The following is a 15,793-nucleotide window of genomic DNA, read 5'->3' as shown; positions in this document are numbered from 1 at the left end:
CGTTTTTAGCTCAGAGGCACTGGCGGTGGGGAAGAGGGTGTGATCTCGGAGTGAAAGGACAGAGAGCACAGGGAGTCAGGGGCCCATGCAGTAAAGGTGCAGCCAGAGGAATACAGGGCAATAAAGAGAAGGATCTGTTAGCAAACGGGACAGGAGCCAAGGAAATGAGCATCTGAGGTGAGAGAGAGAGAAAAAAGGGTTTTGGTTTTTTTAGTGCTGAAGAGAAGTCAAGAGAACAAGAAACCAGTAAAAGAACAAAGGGTTTAGCTAAAAAGAGGTCGCTGTTGACCTTTGGGAAAGCAGCTTCAGTGCACCAGGGGATGAAAAGCAGATTGCCAAGCATGCAGCACATGAGAGCTGGGGCGCGGGTCCCCATTAGAGGTCAGGCAGCCCTGAGAGAAACCGGAGGCTGGGGGCAGGGGTGACCATCCACAGATGTGCTGCACAGCTGAACACAGCCTGGCAGCCCAAGAGGCGGGAAAGACAGATCTCGCAGACGTCCTCTGAGGGTTGGGCAGGATGGGTGGGAGCCCACAGGTGGACTTGGTTTGGAAAGCAACCTGGGAGCTGGGGTGCAGCCCAGAGAAGACCACCTGCTTAGCATGCATGAGGCCCTGAGTTGATCTCCAGCACCCTAAAAGATGAAAAATAAATATGCAGGGGAAAGGGTGGATAAGCTCCCAGGGAACTTGGCAGGTGAGAAGCTGGCTGGAAGATGCAGGGACCTAGAAATTAGAACATTCCTAGGAACTTGACATTTAGTCCTGGCAGGAAAGAAAGTCACTGTGTGTGAGTCCAGAGGGGCTTGAGGAGACAAAAAAGTCCCCTAGAGGGATTCACAAGGTCCACAAGAAAACAGTAGGCACTGTCAAGCGGTAGTGATACCCAGTCACCAAGAGAAGCCTGAGCATCCATAGAACAAAGAATCAAGGACAGACTGGAGAATTTTACAGACTCCATCTGTGCGACCTTAGGAAGCTCCTTCCTGAGTCACTTTCTATCATTATCTATTTCTATTTGCAGTGTTCTGGAATTCTAAGCCACAATCTGAAACCAGGAAGATTCTCTGCTAGTGAGATTTTTAGAACAAAATCAACTATTCTCTGCTCTTATGAAATATTTAAACTGTCTACAAAGGCAAATGGTTAAAATCTTTGGTGAGGAGTATTTGGCTAAGCACCATCAATCATGGCCTCTTTGTAGGATAAGCCTGAAGAAAGAAAACAAAAGTTGGAAGTGAGGATGTGAGTCACTCTGCCACTGGTGAGATGGCGTTGGTCCCGCTGTTCCTCAGCCACTGGATCACAGGCTTCTTCCTTCCACTCCTTCCGCCCTGGCTCTTCCTGTTTCACCTGCCTGTTAATGTGCTGCCTGCAGACTCCGACCTGCTGGACCTGCCTGGACCTGTGTGCCTCATAGTTCCCAGTCCTCAGCTGCCTTCTGACACTGGGACTTCCTTCCCACTGACCCCAGTGCCTGCCTGGCCTCTGGCTAAATATTGCTCTTCTGTCGCTTGACACCTTCCCTTCCCATCAGCCTCCACCAGCCCCTGGTTAGCCCTGTTCTGTCCTCACCAGACCACCCCTGTCCTACAGCCATCAAAATCCCAGAATGGCAGTTAAGTGGAAAGCCAAGCGAGAGTACTACACTCAGGGCCAAGAGGGAGGTGAGGGTGCCGGTTGGGGTGGGGCTGTCTGCAATAGGATTGGCAAACTGACTCTGTAAAGGGGAAGGAGTAAACCTTCCAGACTTTGCCGGCCTAGCAGTCTCAGTCACAACCCCTGGGCTCTGCTGTCACAGCAGGGGAGCACCCTAGATAACTCAAACTAGTGAGCCTAGTGGGATCCCAATAATACTTTTATTTATGGGTGCTGAGATTTGAATTCCATTTCCCATACCCTGAAATATTATTGCTCTTTTGGTCTTTCTTTCTTCAATCATTTAAAAATGTTAAGACTATTCTTAACTCATGGGCTATAACAGAAAAGGAAATGGGTCAGACTGGGCCTATAGGTTACTTACTAATACCTGATCTATGACACTAGACCCCATGGTAGGGTCCGTGAGAACCACCTGAGCCAGGTTCTCTGGCCCAGTTTAGTTGGCTGGTTGGGCTTGTTTATGAAAAGGAATGCACTCTGCAAAAGCAGTCATTGGGGGCTGGGGATGTGGCTCAAGCAGTAGCATGCTCGCCTGGCATGCGTGCGGCCCGGGTTCGATCCTCAGCACCACATACAAACAAAGATGTTGTGTCCGCCGAAAACTAGAAAATAAATATTAAAAAATTAAAAAAAAAAAGCAGTCATTGGAAGCCCTCTCTTGTGGGTTTGGGGTACGCCCAGCTGCCCTAACTTTAAGAAGATGAGAATACCAAACAGTGGAGAATAAGAAATGCACGGTAAATGATCACCTGCAGTTTGTCACTTTTCTTTCCACATTAACAAGGAATGAAGAGTCTCCTTTTGGTCAGCTGCTCTCATTCAGCTTATTTCAGTCTCAAGACCGGCAGTATTTCCAGATATTTCACCAAATAATAGAGAACTACCCTTAGTCTGATTATGCTTTAGGGGTCACTTGTTAGTTCAGAATTGATAACCTAAGATAAATTTTCAAACATGGATTTTTGATTAAGCTTTTCTTATATATAATTTTAATGATTATAGTTACCACTTCTGTGATATTAAGTGGGTTATTTTTAATAATTCTTTTTATTTTTAAAATAGTTCTAATATTACAGACTTCTATGTAATCCTTACTTAGTTTTCCCCAATATTATCATTTTACATTACCATGGTCCAGCTGCCAAAATAAGAGTCAATGCTGATACATCACTATGAATTAAAGTCCAGACTTCAGAATTTACCTGTTCTGGATTTTTTATAATAAAATCAGAGCAAGTCATTATAACCGAGCTGCCATTTTCTTTTTCTTTCTTTTTTTTTTGATTGAACTCAAGGGCACTTGACCACTGAGACTCATCCCTAGTCCTATTTTGAATTTTATTTAGAGACAGAGTCTCACTGAGTTGCTTAGCACCTCACCCTTGCTGGGACTGGCTTTGAACTCCTGCCTCAGCCTCCCAAGCCATTGGGTTCATAGGTGTGTGCTACCGCACCTGGCTTAAACAGCTCTTTTCTTTTTTCTTTTGTGGTGCTAGTGATTGAACCCAGGGCCTTGTGCATGAGAGGCAAGCACTCTACAACTGAAGTATATCCCAGCCCCTGAGCTGCCATTTACTGAAACAGGTATAAAAGATTGTAATTACTTTAGTCTCTAGATTAAAACAGATGGTAAAACCAGGACATATCTTTTTGAATATTATTTCCTCCTTTAATTATTTTAATGAATTCATAAGAAAGAAGTTCCTTCAAGATGATTTTATCATTACAAATTTTTACAGAGGCTGAGGATACTGCTCAGTGGCTCAGTGGTAGAGTGCTTGCCCAGCAGCCTAGCATGTATGAGGCAAGGCCCTGGGACTCTTTACCTAGATACCTGCAAGCTAATTCATACCGTGGAATGGAAATAAAACGACAGCTGCTTTATTTCATAAAGCCAACAAGGCCAAAACCAATACATTTATGCCTTCTTAATAAATTTTTTTTTCCCCTACTAGGGTTAAAACTGTAGCTGATACAATGTAACCATATTTGGAAACTAAAAAAAAAAAAAAAAAATTAGGGAACTCTCACTTTAATTCCTTCTTGGGAAACAAAAAAGAAAACACTTTCATTTTTCAATAAGAAACATTGCTTATTCATGCTCATCTTATAAGCTAATTTATTTTCTGCATTTGATGATTTAAATACCCAACTTTCTTACTCCCAGGAGGCGGTACAAAGGCTTCTGCTTGCTCCCTCAGTTTCCCCTTCCCTTCACTGCATTCCTAAGCTCGCCAAAGGTGTGCCTCTGCATGGCCACTACAGGTTTGAAAAGTGTTTGGGACATTTCTTCAATGGCATACAATCCAAAATGTTGGGTTTTGGTATAGATTACAAATGCAGTTTAATTCTTTCTGCTATTCATCATAATTGTGGCTTAAAGAATCCAGTGCGTATTGTACAGAAACACTGGGACATTTTTCTCTTCAACTCCAAGGTAACTAGAAGAAGAAGGTTAAGTGGAACAGTTTCTGTAGGCCCACGCCTGGCATCAGCAGCTACGCCCTAGGTGTGGCTGTGAGCGCTCAATCACCGCTTCCCGTTGTAACTACAGGTTCACATTATACTTAGAAATCTCCTAATGCTTTGAAAGAGGTTTTTCAAACATAGGTGGCCTGTTCACAGATTTCTCACATCCTTCTTATTTTGACAGAATTCAGCACATATGAAGATGGATTCAACAAGCACCAACTTCTTGCCACATTTGTGTGTCTAATACATGTTTTTATTTTTTTTTCCTGAACCATTTGGAACTCAATGTGACTCTTTTGCTCCTCCGAACTCCTCCGAACTCCTCCCTACCTCCCGGTTTTAGTTGTGTCTTCTGTGTACTGGTTCCTTTTCCTAACAACTCCATGTAGCCTTCTTAGGAAAAGAGACTTCCTGTCACTTATGTCTCTCTGGCTGCCACCACCGCCTCCCTGCCTTTTTCACAGCCTCTTTCTCAAAAGGGAAGCCCAGGCTGGCAAAGCCCACAGAACCCGGCTCCTCTTTTTGGCACTGCACACTGTTGCGCACCCTCTTGAAACCGGCTCCCCAGCCAGCGCACCGTGTGCCCTAAGACTCCTGTTTCTCCAGCAGCTCTGCCCAGAACCTCGGCCAGCTCCCCCTCTGCTTACCCTTGAGCCTGGGCATCAAAACTGTCCATCTCCATCCTTATCTCAAATCGAGAGCTGGAACGTTCTGCCCCTTATGAAAGGAATTCCAGGCATGGGGAGGAGAGAGAGAGAGAGAGACTCTTTGATGTGACAGGACCTACCGGAATGTCTGGCTTATGAGCTATTCCCTCAAGTCTCCACTACAGTTTGTATTTCCTGGTCTTTATGGGTAGCGATTCCAGAGGCTACTCAAAGAAAGGAATGTAGATAAGAAGCAGAAATGATCTCACCTGCTACTGGCTTAAGAAAAGAGGTGGTAGAGAGCAAAGCACTCCATCTCTCTCCATTGGGAAGCTGTGACATTTACATGTGATAAATTCCTGTCTCCAGTTCCATGGACAACTCAAAGTTGTCTACACACAACTACTACACTCCCCGTGTGTGACTACTACACACCCCATTCATAGGTCAAATGTACAACGAGCACATTGATTTCTGACCGTCATGCTTCAAAGAGCAAACTGATCTGTGTTGCTTGCTTGAAACATCTAATCTTTTAAGCATCAAAGAAAAATGCATGTTCAGCTCCCTGAACTACCTGAATGACAGGTTGACTGTTCCTTAGGAGTCTGTCACTGTGAAGGAGGAACTAAGCCTGAGCCGAGGGACAGTGAACCCTTGAGACACAGAGAAAGAACCAGTGAGCAATGCTGACCATCAGAAAGAAACCAGGAAGGGAGAAGGCAGAACCCTCTCAGGTGGTTTCTCTCAATGGAGGTAGACACTTAAGTCAACAAAATGCAGAAAACAAATAAGCTCATTGAGCATTGAGAAGAGACATGTTTCTTATTGGAAATATAAGCTTTAAAAAAGAAATCAGATTTTTTCCCCCTGTTTAAAAAAGTATGATCACCATGTCATTGTCACACCCAGGAAAATTTATAAAGAATCCCATTAAAGGTGGCATGTGACTTTAGTTCCAGTGACCCAGAAGGCTGGGGCAGAAGATTGCAAGTTCAAGGACAGCCTCAGCAACCTATTGAGACCCTCAGCAACTTAGTGAGACCCTGTTTCAAAGTAAAAAATAAAAAGGACAGGGGATGTAGTTCAGTGCTAAAGAGCCCTTGGATTCAATCCCCAGTACCAAGAAAATAAAAATAAAAAATTATAAAAGATTCCTTAACAGCATATAGTATTGCGGGATTTTAAAATCTCATAATTTATTTTGCTCTGTTTTCTTTTTTCAGTGCCAGGTGCATGCTTGGCTATGCCAACACCACGGAGCTGTCTCCACAGCAGGTTAAGCTTTTCTGTGAAGGCCAGCATCCTGGGTAGAGCAGGATTGGGCAGACAGCACGTTGATCTAGAGTGCCAATATCCCATCCAATGCAGAGATCAGTTAAACTCTCCTGTCAGTGTATTATTATTATTATTATTATTTTAGAGATGAGGGCCTCCCTATGCTGCCCAAGCTGGCCTCCAGCTAGCTCCTAGGCTCAAGCGACCCTCCAGCCTCAGCCTCTCCAGTAGCTGGGACTGTGTGTTCAGCTTTGCTAATTTTCAACAAATTTGGGTCTAGCAAGTCCACTTCTAAGGATCCACCCTGCGGGTGCACTCTGACAGATGGAGAACTGGGCAGTAAAAGGTGCTTACTTACCATGGTGAGCTCCTAACACTGCACTTGACATCCAGTCCTCACAAGAACCTGAGGATGGCTCTAGACTCACCATTTTATACTTAAGGAAGCTGAGTTTGGTACAGCTAGTCATTTCCCGACAGGCAAAGGGTTAGTAAGTGACAGTAGAGGTGACAGACTCAGTCAACCTGGCTCCCGTGTCTCTGCTATACGGAAGTCCACAGGGCCACTGTTTGTGACAGAGACAGGACAAACCTATATCACCCTGATTTGGAGACTGGGAAAACAAAGCATAGCACGTGCACACCATGGAATTCAATGCAGCTTGCAAAGAAGGGAACAGAACTACGTATCCTGACACGGAAAGTTCTCCAGAAACCCAGGATGTGAGCAGGAAAAGCAAGGGCCCAGAAAATTGTGCATCCGGTGTCCACAACTGTCTGTGAAAATGGAAGGTACATTTTTATACTCTAATCAGAGAAGGACTGATGAGAGAATTTTTAAGCATATATCTTTTAGTACTGTTACTGTATTAATATGAATTCTTTTTCAAAAGGTACATGAAAATAAACAGACACACACACATACACAAACATGTATAAAGTGCTTGGAATGCAACAATAGTGGCTAACATTTATTGAGCACAATTCTGGATATTTTACATGTGTCATCTCATTGGATATTCAAAAGAACCCTACTAAATAGTATTATTCAGAATGTGGTTGCAAAAAGGAATTTGTCCCACTGAAACAAAGCGCCTTTGAAACTAAAAGCTCCGAAGTGTTTTAGCTCCAAATTTCCTCATGCTGAGAATGGATAGTAAGAACACCCTCCCCCCCCATTCCCGCCTGGCTGGGGTGGGAGCCAGGGAGACTGAACAGTGACAAGCCCTCTGGCCAACGCGGCTAAGTCTGCAGTCTGCATGTGTATTCCCTGGCTTGTTTCTATAAATCGGAACCATTTCTATAGGACTTAGAAGCAATCTAGCTGCTTTTCCCCAGCTGGATCAAACTGCGTTAAATTCATTTTCTTTTTATATCATTGGCTTATTTCTCATGCTGGCGGCCAGTCAAATCCAGCCAGCCAGGATCCAGGCAGGGTCCCCTGGCCTGCTGGTAAGAGGAGGTGGCCCAACCAGGAGGCAGAAGCTAAACACTGACAAGCTAGCTTCAGGGCCAGTGCTCCTAACTCCCATCCAATAAATGATCCCTATTCTTTTGTAGTTAGTTCATTTTAATGTATGACCAATCAAAGCTCCCGAGTTCCTTGTTTGTTTTATGAGTTGTTGCCTGCTTGTCCTTTCCTGTTTTTGCATATTAAAAAAAAAATCGAAATGCATCTCTACGTTTATTCAGTCCACCTGCTGGTTTGAGACCAAGATGCCAACACGTGAAGTCAGAGCTTTAGTTAGGGCGCCGATCTCTCCCTCCCAGGTTGGAGTCATTTTCTAACTCCACCCGCACTTCTGTGCTAACGTGCAAATTACCAATGAAGGGCAGCGATGGGTAGAGCTTGGAGAGGTGCCACAGAGACTCCTGGATGGGTCGACTCCGACGCTTTTGCTCACGGCACTGAGGATGGTTCCAGCTCTGAGTCATCCCCCATCCCTGTGTCTTCATCTTGTTCCCAAGGACATGAGAGTTCTGCTGCCTTCCACTGATTTACCGCCAGCGGGGCCTCCAGGCCCACCTCTTGTTGAGGACTCTACAGATCAGACAGAAGGCCTCTCCCAGCGCCTCACTCTTACTCAGATCTCTGCAAACTTCTTGCACCACCGTGCAGTTGGTTCCAATGGGCCAACAGCCCATTTCCAACTTCTAAGTCCTCAGAGCATATGCACAGATTCCTTCACTGTCCCAGAGAGCATCTCACCTGGTTCTAGGCAGATTGATTAGGACATCTGCCTTCTCACCGATGCCCTCACAAACTCTAGCTTCGATTTGTTTTCTTTGTTACGACTTTGAAGATTACTAAACCTTGCTGTACAGAGACAATGGAGAAAACGACATTGGTTATTTTCCTTTCTCTCTTTCTCTCTTAACATTTATGCGGACACCATCAAAGCAGCAGGGAAGGCTGCTCTTCTGGAGTGGCCTTTTTCTCACCTCCATCCCAATCCCCTCCAGGAGGAGAAGACTAATCAGACTGATGGCTTCTGAGGTAGTGGTGCGAGGGGTCACTGGAGTGCCTGGGATGGTGTCCTCTGCACAGACCGGCCATTTGCTCTTTGACTCTGTTTACATAAACCTCCAGCACACCCTCACTCCCCCTTGGCCCTGAGCCTAAACTGTGCACTGCAGAGGTGTGCCAGCGAGCCCTGGGGAGGCACTTACAGGAAAGAGGAACTGAATAGCACCTGCTCTGCTGTGCTGTGCCCTTGGGACCTCCCTTCAGACCTCAGGGGAAGCAGGGCTGGGCCACGCGGGAGGCAGGCTTCTAGACCTTCCAGCCTGTGGTCTGGGCAAGGAAGGACCCACGCTTGGTTTAATGCTGTGCTGTCACCATCTTGAAATTATTAAGACTTTCTTAAACAAGGGAACTCGGACTTTCACTTAGATTCTGGGCCCTGCAAATCATGCAGCTGGTCCTCACCCAGCCCTAAAGGCAGTCAATCCCACCCTTACTTCTAAAAATACCTTCAGCCTTTACTGGAAAGGCTCTGACTTGCAGTTCCTTCCTGGCATGAGCTTTCAAACACTGTTCTTGTAGACTGTCACCAACGCTGCTGCATGCATTTTAGGGAAAGTGTGCTCCCTCCCCCTTTTGTATCAATCCTTTAAAATTCTCGACTCCTAGGAAAACCATGCTCACCTAGGAATCTGAAGGTGCCTCTCTCCTCTCATTGAGATTACCCACAATTTAGGCTGGAGCTTGTTCTTCTAATTTACTGTAACACTTTTGGAATCTTAAATCATGGGATATATCCTGCTGCTTTTTTTTGGGGGGGAGGGGTACCAGGATTGAACTCAGGGGCACTGGACCACTGAGCCACATCCCTAACCCTATCTTGTATTTTATTTAGAGACAGAGTCTCACTGAGTTGCTTAGCACCTCACTAAATTGCTGAGGCTGGCTGTGAACTCCCCATCCTCCTGCCTCAGCCTCCTGAGCCACTGGGATTACAGGTATGTGCCAGAGCATCCGGCTTATCTTGCTACTTTTTATTAAATGTTTTCCAATCTATTTTCGGAAGAATTTCTTCATATCGAACCCATAAAATCCGAAAAGGGAAAAAATGCAATGAACAAATGTGTAACACAAATAAGAAATCATGTAACTTCCCCTAATCTCCTTTCATCTGCGGCCCCTGCCTTGTTCATTGGTAAGTCTGTTTAGCTGTGCCTTGCCTGCCCTAGGGAAGCCCTCGTCACTCACACGGGAGGACATGATGCACACACCCGTCTCAAAAGCATTGGGCAGTCTTTCCTGAGAAAACAGCCTTTCTTGGAAGGGTAGAAAATGTCTTCACCATCTTTAACAGATTGATTCCTTGTGATTTCAGCTTACAAATTTGTTAACCACTGAGAGTAAAGTTAGTCAGCAAAAGACAGCCTTCAGGTGAATCCCAACCAGAGGCTATTGTTGTGCTGCCTGAAGGTGAAGAATGATTTTTATATCTTTTTAAAGGTTGTGACAAAGAACAAACACAAAAGGGTGCCACAGAGGGAGTGAGGGTCAAGTTCATGGCAACTCAGACCCTGTCTCAGAAAAAAAATAAAGGATTGTGGGTGTGTAGCTCAGTGGCTCAGTGCCAGAGTAGCCCTGGTTTCAGTCCCCACTACCACCAAAAAGAGACAGCCTAAAATATTTACTATTTGGTCCCCTTACAAAAAGATTTGCTGAATCCTGTTCTAGGGGACAGTAACACCTTGCCTTCCCTCTCCACTATGAAGTCATGATAGAAAAAGAAAAAAAAATACCCTGTGCTTCAGCAAAAGGAACTTGTGGTTTTTAAAATAATTCTATAGGAGAACCATTGATTTGGACTAAGTTCCTGCACAGGCCCCAAAAGATCAAATTAAAAGGGAAACACCGATGCTAACCACCCAGGCCAAGGCAAGTCGAGAGAGAGGGGCAAGTCCCACCCAGGCAGGTTCTGGCTGGCAGGATAAGAAAGTCCCCTCTGCCTTCACCTTCACAAGGAAAGCCAAGGTCACATTTGCTCCTCATTCTGCTTCCTTCAGCTCTTTTCTCTGAGTGCTCCCTGCCCGGCTGCAGCGGGGCGCGCTCTGAACCTCCGCTGATTCCCAAGGCTGCCTGACTCACAGCTGTTCTCTGCTGAAATTCTATTACATCTATGTGGTCTGAAGTCTTTCTGTTGGCCAGGTCTCCACCTCCACTGCCCTCAGCTGTGTTCCTTCTCCCTCTCCACAGCAGCCATCTCTGCTCCCACCACCTGGAGAGCCTTCCCTGAGCTGTCTGGGAGCCCAGAGCCTGCTCTGAGGAGAGCAGTCCCATTCCGGCTGCCCTGCCCAGAAGAAAGGCCACCCAGCTTACAGGGAGGCTGACCCCTCCAAGAGGGTCCCCAGGAAAAGGGCCTGCGGAGATGCTCCCTAGAGCGAGTGTTGGCCGACAGGACCACCCCGTCAGCTTAGTGAGTGGAAACGCCTGGGTGAACTGGGAGCAGGAGAGCCCCCGCCCCAACCTAGGTTGCTCACTCAATTTCCAGAGGCCGGTCGATAATCTTGATTTTAGAAGGCCTGGGCAGAGGGACTGGTGAGCCTCAGGGTGTCTCCAGGCTGTTTCGGGCCCTGCACATCCTTGCCTCTCACTGGTGTTTCTTGGATCTTCAGGAGACTCATTGAGAACAGGCCTGGCCTGCACCAGCTTTCCTCCCTGGCAGGTAGCCTTGCTCCCATTACCTGCACCAGCCTCAAACTTGCCCTGACTGAGCATCCTTCAGGCCTTTGGCTACAGCATCAGCCTATCCTAGTGGTCCGTGAGGGACTGAGAAGACCCCCCTGGGAGCAGGGAATGAAGCTGTGTTGTCCATAGAGATATAAAAATCAAAGCCAGTAGGGCGCAGTGGTGCATACTGTAATCCCAGAGACTGGGGAGGCTGAAGCAGGAGGATGACAGGTTTTGAAAAACCAGCCTCTACCTCAGAGCAAAGCCTGTCCAAGGAAGGGACATGACCTTTGTCCTTGGAAAGACCCACAGAGCACTCCTAGGCACATTCCCACCTGCTAAGTTGTTTATCTACAAATAACAGGAGAGATCTGCTGCGCCAGGTGTCCCTGACTCAGTCAGGCTAGGTGGGGATACATAGCAACCCCCTAGCAAACACCAATCAGCATGAGACAGGGAAATACCTGGGATGCCAGATGACCCTCCCAGTAGTTTATGGTGGTTGATACCATGTAGTTCAGCATGAACACCCCTCTTGGCTTAAACCAATCATTTCAAATGAATCCCCCTCTTGTAGCAACCAATCACCCCTACCCAACTTGTTCCCGCCAGTGAGTGTGCTAATCATGTTTTAGAGTTGTTATTTGATTTTCCCGCGGTGTGTGATGATTTGCTAAGAGATGCTATGATGAATGTGAAGTCCCTGCCTTCCCCAAAGAATGTATAAAACTGCTGCAAATCCTGGGCTCAGGGCCTCTCAGCATCACAAGTTGCTGTGTGTGTGCGCGTGGAGGACTGAGCTAGCTCGCAGTAAACATCTCTTTGCTGCTTACATCGATCCTGGTCTCTGGTGGTCTTTTGGGGGTCCCGAATTCGAGCATAACAGTTTGAGGCCAGCCTCAGCAATTTAGTGAGACCCTGTCTCAATCTAAGAAAGGACTGGGGATATGTCTGAGTGGTAGAGTGCTTGCCTCGTATGTATGAGGCCCTGGGTTCAAAAAGCTTAACTCACATAATTATATGTACAAAGTCCAATAACAGAACATATTCACATTTGTTATTTCTGAAAATAATTTTGCTACGTAATGGGAAGAGAGTGTGTGTGTTACAAAGTGATCCCCTTTGGGTGTTCTATAAACTAGGAGCTGGCTTCTGGGACCCCACACCCACCCCAGCCCGCCTGCTTTTAGCTCCAGTGCTTGTCAGGCTCACCTCTCTCTCACCTACGCCCTCTTCTCTCCCTACGTACTGACTTCTTCCCGCAGCAGCCACGCCCTCAAGCCCACTCCCACGACCTGGTCTTCCCCTCAGTGCTGGATCTCACCAGTGTCCTGCACTCGCTAACTCCATCCTGGAGCCCCTGCACTGCGAGCCCTGCACCCACCACACTGCCCATCTTCTCCGACCAGATCCAACAGCAACGTCTTACTGATGAAGTCATGGATTCCTTTCTGTGTGCATTAGATCACTTGACTCTTGACGGTGGATCCTTTTCCTTAGCCTGTCTCTTAGTATCAACAGTCCTCAGGGTTGGGGTGGAGCCTTCTCGTGTCTTCAGCACAATCTCTCAGGGGAACTCTCACTTTCAGGACAAGGACATCAGGCCCAAAGAAGTGGAGCGATCTGTCCAAGGTCACATCCTGTGATAGTGTCAGAATTCCTTCTGCTTAAGTCTGTCAGGTGCTTAGACATTGGGCTGGAAGCCAGGGACACAGATGCCAATAGAGGCCTTTGCAACCCGCATGGCCCTTCCCCTCCCCGCCACTCCCGCCTGGCCCCACCTGTAAGTTTCCACTTACCTTTGATCCTCCAGGAGACTTCCTGACCACTGGGAGGGCTGGAGCGGCTCTTCCGGTTCCCTTCCATTCTCACATTGCTGAGATGCCCTCTGTTCTGTTCTCCCACTGGGCCTCGCTTTCTTGTAGGTCACAGGATTTTCCTTCTGGTTGAGCTGAGAAGAGCAGAACAGCCACATCACCAGGTCACCAGGAGCCGCAGCAACCCTTTCGTTTCCCCAGGAAGGCCAACAGTCCCTCCGCTGAGGGAGGGCAGCAGGACCCAGGCCAGTACCTGCATATGGTGATTACCCAGAAGCTGTCTGTTTTAGGAACAGTGAATTCAGGAACTGCTTGACTTTATGTTAAATGTTGGAGAAATGTCATCTTTCCCAGGCAGAGAAAAATAATGCAGAAAGAGTGTTATTTTGTTTGGAGGTAGACAAAGGACTAGCTGACTTCTGGCTGTCCCTACAATCCCGCGAATCCATTTCATTTCACATGGTCCTCATGTGGGGAAACAGAATCCATTTTTCTTTGTCATTAAAATTCTAAAGAACATTATATAGATGTTAATGAAAGTCTAGTTTGCTCATCAGGTGAGAAAAATCTATGTAGATTGGTAGATGAGTCTTGCAAATTCAAGGTCTGCTTTTCATTAGATTAGACAGCACTGCCACCTTGTGGGTGCTGAGAGTTCCTCGTGGAGCTGCGTGCCACGGCTATTTCTTGGTAAATTACTGTGAATAAGGTCATTTGCATTCTGAAATCGAATCTAAACAGGGTACTTCAAGGAGAATTCTGTGGCCTGGTATTTACTGTCACTCAGGAATTCGGGCTCACTACTTATAAAGGCAGAGATTTCCAGTAAGAAAAGTTCAATACTCCTTTGTATTTTTTTTCTTTACAACACAGTCCCAGGAAGGGTGTACTGCAGTACTGTGTCCATGTCCAACACGTGCTTGAATAAATTATTTTCTCTATGTGCTCGCATTATCAAAGTGGAACACAGGGTGGCTCTTTTTTCCTTCATTTCCTTCCTCCCTCCCCTCAACACTTTTTTTTTCTTTTTTTTTTTTGGTGTGTGTGGTGTTGGGGATTGCGGCCAGGACTGTGCGTGCCAAGCAAACGCTTTACAGCTGAGCTGTATCCCCAGCCCTCATTTACTTTTTTAATTTATAAATATTTCAAGCAGAGAGTGAAGCTGAGAAATGGGTAAACACCTAAATGCCCAGTACCAAGGTTCTACCATTAACATCTTACTGTTTACTTTAAATATCCTTCTATCCATCTTGTGTTTAAGCATTTTTTAAAATGCTCCAAATATGTCTTTTTTTTTTTAAGAGAGAGAGAGAGACGGAGGGAGGGAGGGAGAGAGAATTTTAATATTTATTTTTTAGTTTTCGGCGGGCACAACATCTTTGTTTGTATGTGGTGCTGAGGATCGAACCCAGGCCACACGCATGCCAGGCGAGCGCGCTACAGCTTGAGCCACATTCCCAGCCCTCCAGATATATCTTTCCCTAAGTATTTCAGCATCCATATCAGTAACAATTTTTCATTTTTTTTGTTTTGCTCTATAAAACATATAATAGATCAAAAGTATAAAGAATATTCATTCAAAATCTCACTCCCATTTACACCTCTCATCCTATCCCCGCCTCTCTAAGCTACCATGTATTTGTTTTGAAGTTGTTTTATTGTTTTGGCACTGGGCTTTGAACGCATGGGTGCTCTACTACTGAGAAACATCTCCTGCCCTTTTTATTTTTTATTTTGAGACAGACTAAGTTGCTTAGGCTGGCCTTGAATTTGTGCTCCTCCTACATCAGCCTCCCAAGTTGCTAGGGAGACAGGGTGTGCCACCATGCCCAGCAAATAACCATTTTCTATTTTCATTAGTTTTGGAATTACCCTTTTGGTGTTGCTTTGTTTAAAAAACTAAGCAAATGCATGCACATACTCTTACTTATTTCTTATACAAGGAAGCAAAATACGATCACTCTGCTTTTTTCATTTGATGATATATCCTATAGGACTTTCTCCAACTCACAGATCTTCTTGATCCTGTTTTTGAGACTCCACAGCACCAGTGTGAAGATCTACTGTGATACATCCCATCCACATCTACTATGGACGTGCTACTAGGTTGTTTTTAATATTTAGATATCATAAATTACTGCACTGAAAAGCCCTGGACATGTTATTTTTGGATTTATGGTGCTATATCTTCAGAGTCAATTCCTGAAGTGGAGTTGCTAGGTCAACTGTCAACTGCATACAACTGTAGAAATGCATTGCCAGATAGTGCCCATTTCCCCTCCAGAGGGCTGTTAACGTTTTACATCCCATTAATCACATGAAAGTGCTTGTTTTCTTGCAGCCTCACCAGTAGAGTGTTTTATTAGTTTTCTGTTGCTACATAGTAATCGCCATGATCTTAGTGGCTTTAAATGAAGCACATTTTCATCTCATAGTGTCTGTGCATAGGTCCTACAGGGCCATAAACGAATTGTTGGCTAGGCTTCATTGTTATGTGAGGATTCTTGGAGATGGACCTGCTTCAGTTTCATTCAGTTTGTGGAAAGAATCCATTCTGTAAACTCATGGCAACTTGTACCCCATGACCAGGAAGAGAATGACTCTGGCCACAAGAAAGGATTAGGCCCTCTGTTGAAGGGCACTCTGCTGATTAAATCAGGGCATAAGGTTAATGAACTTGCAGTTAACTGATTAGTAACCTTAATTACATTCATTAAAACCTGACCACATTTG

General features: G+C 45.7%; 1 long non-coding RNA gene across 1 annotated transcript; it reads right to left on the bottom strand.

The window, feature by feature from the left end:
* Positions 1 to 7,729: 7,729 nt before the first annotated feature.
* On the bottom strand, positions 7,730 to 9,325 carry LOC124097922 (uncharacterized). Its single transcript, XR_006853406.2, has 2 exons — positions 8,501 to 9,325; positions 7,730 to 8,375 (listed from the first exon to the last, which is right to left on the bottom strand). It is a non-coding gene; the product is annotated as an uncharacterized LOC124097922 (long non-coding RNA).
* Between the last annotated feature and the right edge of the window lie 6,468 nt (positions 9,326 to 15,793).

This window comes from Marmota monax, unplaced genomic scaffold (genome assembly GCF_021218885.2).
Source record: "Marmota monax isolate L192 unplaced genomic scaffold, Marmota_monax_Labrador192_F-V1.1 WCK01_AAM20220418_F8-fsc00141, whole genome shotgun sequence".
NCBI classification, from domain to species: Eukaryota; Metazoa; Chordata; class Mammalia; order Rodentia; family Sciuridae; genus Marmota; species Marmota monax.
Note: the sequence above shows the minus strand (reverse complement) of the source record. Positions and strands in the feature narration are given on the sequence as shown.